Source organism: Vespa velutina, chromosome 3 (genome assembly GCF_912470025.1).
Source record: "Vespa velutina chromosome 3, iVesVel2.1, whole genome shotgun sequence".
Classification (NCBI taxonomy): Eukaryota; Metazoa; Arthropoda; class Insecta; order Hymenoptera; family Vespidae; genus Vespa; species Vespa velutina.
This window is the reverse complement of record NC_062190.1, coordinates 6,022,023-6,031,269: the sequence shown is the minus strand read 5'-3', so window position 1 is coordinate 6,031,269 and position 9,247 is coordinate 6,022,023. Positions and strand designations below refer to the sequence as shown.

Here is a 9,247-nt window from a genome sequence, read left to right as displayed (position 1 = left end):
TCAATTATATCTGATTGTTATTCTTGGCTGAATATAAAAAGTGTTACATAAATGGTGACTTAAGAATTCTCAGAAAAAAAAAGAAAAAGAAAAAAAAAAAAAGAAATATGAAAACACACTAATTATCTACCATCGTATCAATGGTTATCTCATACAGTGCGAAAAATTAAAATTAAAAAGAAGGAAAGAAAAAAATAAAAGAAAATGAAGAAAAAAGAAAATGAAATTTTTAAAGAAAGAAAAATAATCAACAGAGATTTTATTGTTCCGGATGTTTTTTTTTTTTTTTTTTTTTTTTTGATATAATTAGATTAAAACGGGATTGGGACAAGAGAGTCGACGATGGAATAAAAGACCCTTTTGTTGTTGTTGTCCTTGCATCTCTTTGTTACTATAGACGATAGAAATTCACTTTGCATTTGAAGCGAGATAGAAACATTGGTCGATAATAATACGAGTTGTTGTACGTGTCGTCGTCTCTTGTATTAATGTTACGAGGCCTACTACGTCTATCCATCGTCATCGTCTTATTCAATTCAACCGGTAATATTACATGTGTACGAGTGTTCGTTGGATTATCGTTTCTTCAGTTACTAAGACGACTTGATACATATTCCTGCCTATTGTTTGTTAAAATAGAAATGCACAGAGAATGCACATTTGTTTTTGCAGAATAAGCCAGAACAAGACGTACATTCTAACTCGAGTGAATTTTGTTCGATATTACGATTGATCTTCTGTTTTTCTCAACTTCACCGTGTACTATTCAATTCTCGTTGTTAGTTCGAAAGAGAGAAAGAGAGAGAGAGAGAGAGAAAGAGAGAGAGAGAGAGAGAAGGACACGCGATATGTTCAACCTTCTATAATAGACATTCACGTCCATCTATCTATTTTATTTCATTGTTTTGTCACAAAATAGATCTTCGGCATATATTCGCGAAAATTATAATAATTTTATACACGTATATAATATTTAATGTAACAATAGTTATAAGATTTGCATTAGATAATTTTTCTTGTTCTCTTTTTTTTTCTTTTTTATTTTTATACACGACAAAAAATTACGTCTTATTGTTTTCTTTGGGCGACAAAAGAAAAGAAGATGAAGAAAAGAGAGAGAGAGAGAGAGAGAGAGAGAGAGAGATCGATAATTTCGATTAATTTGATTTTTGATAATAAATTTTTTTTTCCTTTTGTTATTATAAATTTAATAGCGTCGTTGTTTCATTTGACATTGTATAAAATGACAGAGACAAGAATATAATTTCTTTGATCGAATAATATGAATTTTCATCTCGAATAAATTTCTCTTTCACGTTAACATATTGTAACGATTATTATTTGGTTGTAATAATCAACGTAAATGTACGTATATATAAACGTAATGAACGTAGAATCAGATAGATCAATTTCTCAAATACAATATAATCCAAATCGGCATTGTATTCTCGCGAGAAATTTATTCCGCTTACGAAACGATCGTAGGAACGATCGATGAAAGCGTGGTAGGGATACGTCAAGGGAATCGCAAATGAGAAAAGAAAACGAGAAGACGAAGAAAAAGAAAGAAGGAAAAAGAAAGAAGGAAAAAGAACGAAGACGAAGACGAAGACGAAGACGACGACGACGACGACGACGACAACGACGACGACGACGGCGACGACTACAACCACAACGACGACGGAAGCTCGTTTATATCCTTATCGCGTTACGTAAAAAAAAAAAAAAAAAAAAAAAATAAATAAAAAATAATCGGACGAACGGACGTACGGACGGACATACTAAAGGTAACTTAAGTACTTACATACGATGAGAAAATTGAAAGAAAATTCGATAGGTTTTTATGACTTATACGTCTAGACACTCTATAATTCATTTCCTTAAATGAAACCGAAACTTTCTGAAGTATTATAAGAGCCAAAGATAGAGAAGAAGGTCGTGAATCAATTTAAAATGAAAATAAAAAGATCTTATATACGTGGTAGGTAGGCTGTAGGAGGAAATGGTTGGTCGAGAGGGGGTGGGGGAGAGGATGGATTGGGAGTTGCTGGCGTGTCGTGGGACGTAGCTTGGAAAAGATGAAAAATGTGCCCAACGAGAAACGAGGTGCCTTAGGCTACGTGAGAAGTGGATTTCGTTCGAAACGCGAAACTTTTTCAAGAAGGTCATAGAGAAAGATTGAAAGAGAGAAGGATAGAGGGAGGGAGGGGGGCGGAAGGGAGAGAGAGAAAGAGAGAGAGATAGATGGGCAGACAGAGAGAGAGAAAACTAGAAGAGAAAAAAAGGAGTGATCATATATAGAGGGTGAGAGAGAGAGAGAGATAGAGAGAGAGAGAGAGAGAGAGAGAGAGAGAGAGAGAGATACACGACTACTCACGAGAAAATCGTGTAAAATCGTGGAAAAGTTCGATTGGACTTTCCGCGAAAGTATTTTATCGTTTCCTGTAATTCTCGAGCACGCGAGAAGCTGTTGGCATACTTGGACTGTTACCAGTGTGACGCTGGACTTTTCTCGTCACAAACCTAAGAAACTTTTCATCCTTCTTTCGCTTGGTACCATTCGCCAGCTAACGATCTCGCCAAATTTATCTCGGAATCTCACGGTCGAGTAGAAGAGAGACGACAATGAAAACTGGTGCTCTCCTCGTTAGCGTTCCAAGATTTATTCCCATCGAACTGAGAAAAAGATAAGAAAAAGAATTTAAGAAAAAAAAAAAAAAAGGAAAAAGAAATAAAATAAAATAAAAGGAAGAAAAAAAAAGAAGACAAAGAATTAAAAAAGAAATAAGAAGAATCAAAACGAGTCATATGAAAATTTATTAAGTGATAACAAAACTAATAAATAGATAAAGAAGAGAAATTGATCAATATAGAAAGATAACGTAAAAGAATAAATGATAAACATTAGAGAGAGAGAGAGAGAGAGAGAGAGAGAGAGAGAGAGAGAGAGAGAGAGAGAGAGAGAGAGAGAGAGAGAGAGAGAGAGAGAAAGAGAGACAGAGATAACGTATAATAACTATAATATCGCATATTTCTCACGTAAGCGTAATGATTTTAACGTGGCTGAGAGAGCGTATTAGTTTGAAATTTTATCGGTATGGAAAAGGCAAAAGAATAGGATCGTTTATCCGCTAAAGAAATCACGTCAAGTTTTCTTCCTGGATTACAAGAAAGCAAACGTATGAGCGTTAATTGAAGTTTCTCTGTATTTGGTCACCGTTTTACTGTTTGTTCTCTCTCTCTCTCTCTCTCTCTCTCTCTCTCTCTCTTCCTCCTTTCTCTCTTTCTTTCTTTCAACGTTCGTGAGAGTCATAAATAAGAAAGCTGTTGTGGCTCTGATGTTGCCTCGAATCGGCCTCGAGACGAACGGTATTGTTGACTCAATCAACGTCACATTTTAAAGGCAGCACTCGAAACGAGCAATTACTTCTCGCCAGTCTTGTTAATGGGCATCATGTATTGCCTATTTCATTAATCGAGTATGTGATCGAACTCTTGAGAATCTTATATAATTGATTATTATTATTATTATTATTATTATTATTATTATTATTATTATTATTATTATTATTATTGTTTCTCTTTTTAATTTCTTTTTGTTCTTTTTCTCTTTTTTTTTTTTTTTTTTTTGCGCTCAGATATTTTCACGATCTGGCTCAAACGAATAGTTCATACTACGCCAAGTTCATACTATAATAGTGCGACTATTGTAAGAATTCTCAAGACTATTCTTGCTGTGTTTAATTCTAAACACATTAAGAATACTCTTGCCGTGTTTAATTCTAAACACAATAAGAATAATACTGCCGTGTTTAACTTCGTTTTGGAGCCTGTGCCTGAACGTACTTGTGTTTTTCCTAATGTTTTCAGATAATCGAGTTTTCTTTTTTTTTTTTTTTTTCTTTTCATTGCCATTTATTTCTATTGCCAATGGCGTGTACTTTTTGATCTTTTCTTGATCCTTTTTTGTGACGTTTGTATCATTCGGTATTCTTCTTCTTCTTCTTCTTTTTCTTCTTCTTCTTCTTATTATTATTATTGTTTTTGTTATTGTTACTTTTGTTGATGTTATTTATATTTAAGGAGCATAAAAAATGAGAGGAATTTAGATACAAGTTCGAGCATTTCAAGTAAGAGAAACGTTGGAATATTCTGGTTTGTTTTCTTTTCTGTTTTTTTTTTTTTTTTCTTTTTTCTTTCTTTTTGTCTTTCTCATATTGAGATATTTTCGATTGTAGCATAAAGTAATTACTAAGAATAAGAAGTAAGAAAAAAGCATGAGTCATTATGCTGTTCTCGAGCAAGCAAGAAAACTTTTTTACAATTTGCATGATACCGTGAGGAGAAAGTTTTACTTGGTCTGAGATTAAGAGGATGATTCAACTGTTTAAAAGTAACTTTTTTACGCTTTATAAAAAACATACATCTCGCAATTTTTAATCGTCGGTAAAAAATGAAAAAAAGGAAAAAAAGAAAAAAGAAAAAAATAAGGAACACTTGTACAAACGTCAAGTAAAAATATATTTTATTTTTTCGTTCTTCGCATGGGCCGTTCTTAAAGATGATCCTGAAGAATTTTTTCTGTTTTCTTTTTTTTTTCTTCTTTTCTTTTTTTTTTTTTTTTTTGATTACCATATGTTTATCTCCTTCGAACACACTGAGAAATAGCAAAGCAAGTTCTTTTTTTTTTCTTTTTTAACGTTCCCATTTAAACATGTATTCCACAATCAACATAATCAACATAATCATTTTTTTTTTCTTTTACGTACTTTCTTATTCCTTTTTCTTTTTTTTTTTTTTCTTTTTTTTTAACCATTATATTTCTTTCGTTACTCATGAAAGAGAGACATGTCAGATCTGATATTTGTCGAGGATAAAAAAAAACAAAAAAAAAAAAAAAAAAGAAAAAAAAACAAAAAAGAGAAAGAATAAAAAAAAGAAGAAGAAGAAGAAGAAGAAGAGCCAAAAATCATTTAATGAAAGTGCCTGTTTGAATTCTTTCTTCTCTCTCTCTCTCTCTCTCTCTCTCTCTTTCTTTTTTTCTCTCTCTCTCTCTCTCTCTTTCTTTTCTCTCTCTCTCTCTCTCTCTCTCTCTCTCTCTTTCTACTCGTGTCAGTAAGAATAAATACGCGATCCCTATCGAGTGGTCTCGTTCGTTAAAGATAACCGCGTCTCTTAGTAAAAGGAGTATATAACGAATTTACATAGCCTTTTCTAACCTTTAAGAGGTTTACCACTGAGGTAAGCTTACGTACCTGTCGTTTAATTTATTCTTTGCGGCGGAACACACAAGTGCGCGCTTACATAACGTCGAGTTCAAGTACACTCTGACGTGCATTTAAATGGTCATATCTTCTCGTCATTCCCAGTTTCGCCGAGCGGCCGGAACGGCCGAGTAGAGGCTACGTCGATCTTTACTCCGGTAGGTCGTGAATCGAATGAATAAACAGGCATTTTATGAAAGTCAAATGGGCGCCATATTATTATTACCGATACTCGATTTGTAACTGTAAAAAGAGATATGTTGAATTTTTTTCTTTCGTTTCCTTCTTTCTTCTTTTTTTTTCCTTTACCGTTTTACTCTTGTTTCGTTTAATATCCTATTCCTGATCATCCCCTTTCCCTGTCAAAAATATAATAGAATTTTTTTCGACGAAATTTCACGAAATTTCACGATGACGATACAAGAAAAATCTGAAATAATGATGATAAACTTTTAAATACGAGTGAATTTATTTATTTGATTAGAACGAAGAATTTTTATTTTTTGCAAATGGATAAAAGGAGTGCCAAAATCCTCGAAATCAAGTGGATTCTCGCTTAAACTTGGAGAAAAGGTCAACGGTTCTCTTAATTACTTCGTTGAGAGATGTAACAGTACCTCATTAGCGAGTCAAGTGTAAACGTCGGGAAATGTACTTACTAATTAGTACGTGAACATTTCAGAGTAGACTTGTTCCTTGATTTCTACATGTCATTTCTATGAAATATGTATTATAACAACTATAGTAATAATATATTAATCGATATTAACATCATATATTAATGATAAGCCATTTTAAATAATATCATAAGATAAAAATTTTAAATATCTCAGACATCTTATCAATATTATCATATATTAATGACAAAATCATTAAAGTGAGAATTACCTATTCGTAAACACGCAGAAAAAAGAAAAAGAGAGAGAGAGAGAGAGAGATTGAGAGATTGAGAGAGAGAGATTGAGAGAAAAAAAGAAAGAAGTTAGGTCGTTGTTAGAGAAAAATATGGGATAAAAAAAAACTTTGGGAAACGAAGAAATAAGAAAAGAATAGGAAGGGATGGGAAGGGATGGGAAGGGATGGGAAGGGAAGGAAAGGGAAGATTTCGGTTGATAAAGTATTATCTAAGTCCTAAGTACTGCTACGAGGACGAGCTTCCTTGGCGAATTTTCTGACACGGCAGTCAAGTAAGCGAGCAGTCAGTTAGTCACAGTCGGGATCCATTCTCTCTCTCTCTCTCTCTCTCTCTCTCTCTCATTCGTTCGTTCTCTCCCATCCGTGAAAACGGATGCATCTCCGACGTCGCCTGATTGCATTTAATGCACGTTTAAATATCCGTCAGCAGACAAGGCCATTAAATCTGACCCGCTTGTTAGCGGGATGCTGCGACTGCAACGAACCATCCGTCCTACTCTCTGTCTCTGTCTCTGTCTCTGTCTCTCTGTCTCTGTCTCTCTCTGTCTCTCTCTCTCTCTCTCTCCTTCTTCTTTCTCTGAATGTTCGCATCTCTATATCTCTATCTGTCTCCGTTTTCGCTCGGTACCACGGTAGCGCCACTTTTACATCCAATGAAAATCGCGTTCCGCGCCTTTTACGAGCGTGAAAACATAAAGGATGGAACTAATGTTTGTCGACTACGACAACTATGGCGACATAGAAGAAACTATATAGTTTTCAGACGTAACCGATTCAGAAAGTCTTTTTATTTTTTTCTTTTTCTTCGCGGAAACGCTCGGACGAGGAATTTTTATTAAAAGTTTTCTTCCTTTTATTTGTTTATTTATTTATTTATTTTTTTATTATTCGTTTATTTATTTAGTCGCAGAATATAATTGATCTTTTCTTTTTTTTTTTTTTTTTTTTTTTTTTTTTTTTTTTTAATGTATCGTGTAATAACGTAACGTTTAAATAATTAGCATAATTAATGTTACGTTTACCAATTAGCATAATTAACGTGACGTATAATAGTTAGCATGATCTCATATTTTTCCACGACGTAGAAGAGACATAGAATGAAATGACTTTATCTTCTTTTTTTTTCTTTTTGTTCTTTTCTTTTTTTTTTTTTTTATATATCAATCTTAAGCAGTCGAATAGATTCATTTATTCGTTCACTTTATTTATCGTTTTAATTTCGTATTTTTCCTTTTTTTTTTCTTCTTTTTTCTTTTCTTGTTTTTTTTTTTTCCTCTTTTTTGTTGGACGTATTTCACGTAAAATTGCAATCGAATGTTTATTTACGTTATTAATGTGAAACCTTTGAGTTAATATCGAATTTAGTAATGGGTTTGGAAGCAAATGTATATAAAAAAAAAGAAAGGAAAAAAAAAAAAAAGAAAAGAAAAGGAATAAAAAATACGGTCATCTCGTTGGCCATCGAACTAGGTCGAAACGTTGGCAATGCCAGAAACAGTTTTCTTGCGTGACGTATCCTCTTTTTCCACGATATACTTCGATCGGCTTCACAGTCTCTCCAACCGTTACGGATTTCGTCGAATTTCCTCTCGAAATAACGATAACAAGCTCGAGCGATTTCTCGGTCGCGTTCCATTTCTATTGAAAAATTCTTATCAAAAGAATGTAGTATATGAATTTTTTTTTGTATGGTAAAATTTTGTTTTCATAACTTTTTCTTTACTGTATTTTTTCTTCTTCTTTTTTTTTTTTTTTTTTTTTTTATTACGAATCAAATTAACGGAACACTTTCATGTATAATTTTTATCAAAATCCAAATGTATAAAATTACACCCAATAAATATGCAAAATTCTGAATAGTTATATATATATATATATATATATATATATATATATATATATATAAAATAAATGTTTCTTGTATTATTCATATTTTTAATGTATTGAAAAAGAACAAAAATGATTAATGTATAGATATTTCTATGAATTTATTTATTTTCTTTGTTTCCTTCATTCGATTTCGTTTATTCCACGACGAGTAAAGGAAACTTTGAAAATATGTGTAAAATTACAAAATATGTGATCAATATGCAAAATTCTGAATAGTTACATGTATAACGATTTTTGTATTATCCATATTTTTGATGTATTGAAAATAGAAAACATTATTAATCTATAGATACTTCTATAAATCTTTATATATATATATATATTTCCTTCTTTATCCGAGCTCGTTTACTCGACGATGGTACGCAAACTAATTCTGAATAGTTACATGTATGCCCATATATATATATATATACTTATATACTATATATCTATATATCTATATATACCAACACATACATACACATACATATACACACACACGATAAACGATTGTTGTATTATTCATATTTTTGATGTATTAAAAATAAAAAATATTATTAGTCTATAAATATTTTTATAAATTTTTTATTTTTATATATATATATATATTTCCACTTTCATCCAAGCTCGTTCACTTGACGATGGAACGCAAACTTTGAAAATAAAGTTGCATGAGCGTACGCATATAGGAGATAAGAGAATCGCGACATTGGTTTTATTGCGGACAGTAGGGGAAGATAAAAGAGACCCAGAAGGAAATGTGAAAAGTTTCGTGACGTAAGCCATGGCAATGCTTCACCGGATGGGAACTTCTATAAGCGAGAGAGAGAATCTTCTTATGAGTATGAAGCGACACGTAGATACGCATTTATGAGCCGCCATTACTCAGGTATTTCTTTCTTGATTTTTTTTTTTTCTTTTTTTCTTTTCCTTCTTTCTTTCTTTTTTTTTCCTTTTCCCCTTTTCTCCTTTTTTCTTCCCCGTTCTTCCTTCTTTCCACGTTAGAAATTCTTCGGAATATGAATACGAATGACGTCAGAAATATCAACAATTTTTTACCGCAAAAAATCTTTCCTTTTTTTCATTTCATTCATTTCCATTGATTCAATTCATTTTTATTCATTTTCTTTCATTCATTTCCCTTTCATTCAATTCGTTTTAATCATTTCATTTTAATCACAACACTTTCATTGATTTTA

General features: G+C 32.2%; 1 protein-coding gene and 1 long non-coding RNA gene across 3 annotated transcripts in view; both read left to right on the top strand.

The window, feature by feature from the left end:
• The window catches only part of LOC124947824, a 47,646-nt gene extending 45,904 nt beyond the window's left edge, over positions 1-1,742 (top strand). The window contains exon 4 of the long non-coding RNA XR_007100506.1: positions 1-1,742. This exon is cut by the window's left edge and continues 437 nt beyond it. This is a non-coding gene — a long non-coding RNA (uncharacterized LOC124947824).
• Positions 1-9,247, top strand: part of LOC124947822 (cysteine-rich motor neuron 1 protein-like) — a 312,934-nt gene that overhangs the window by 134,288 nt on the left and 169,399 nt on the right. The gene's annotated exons all lie outside the window — the stretch shown is intronic.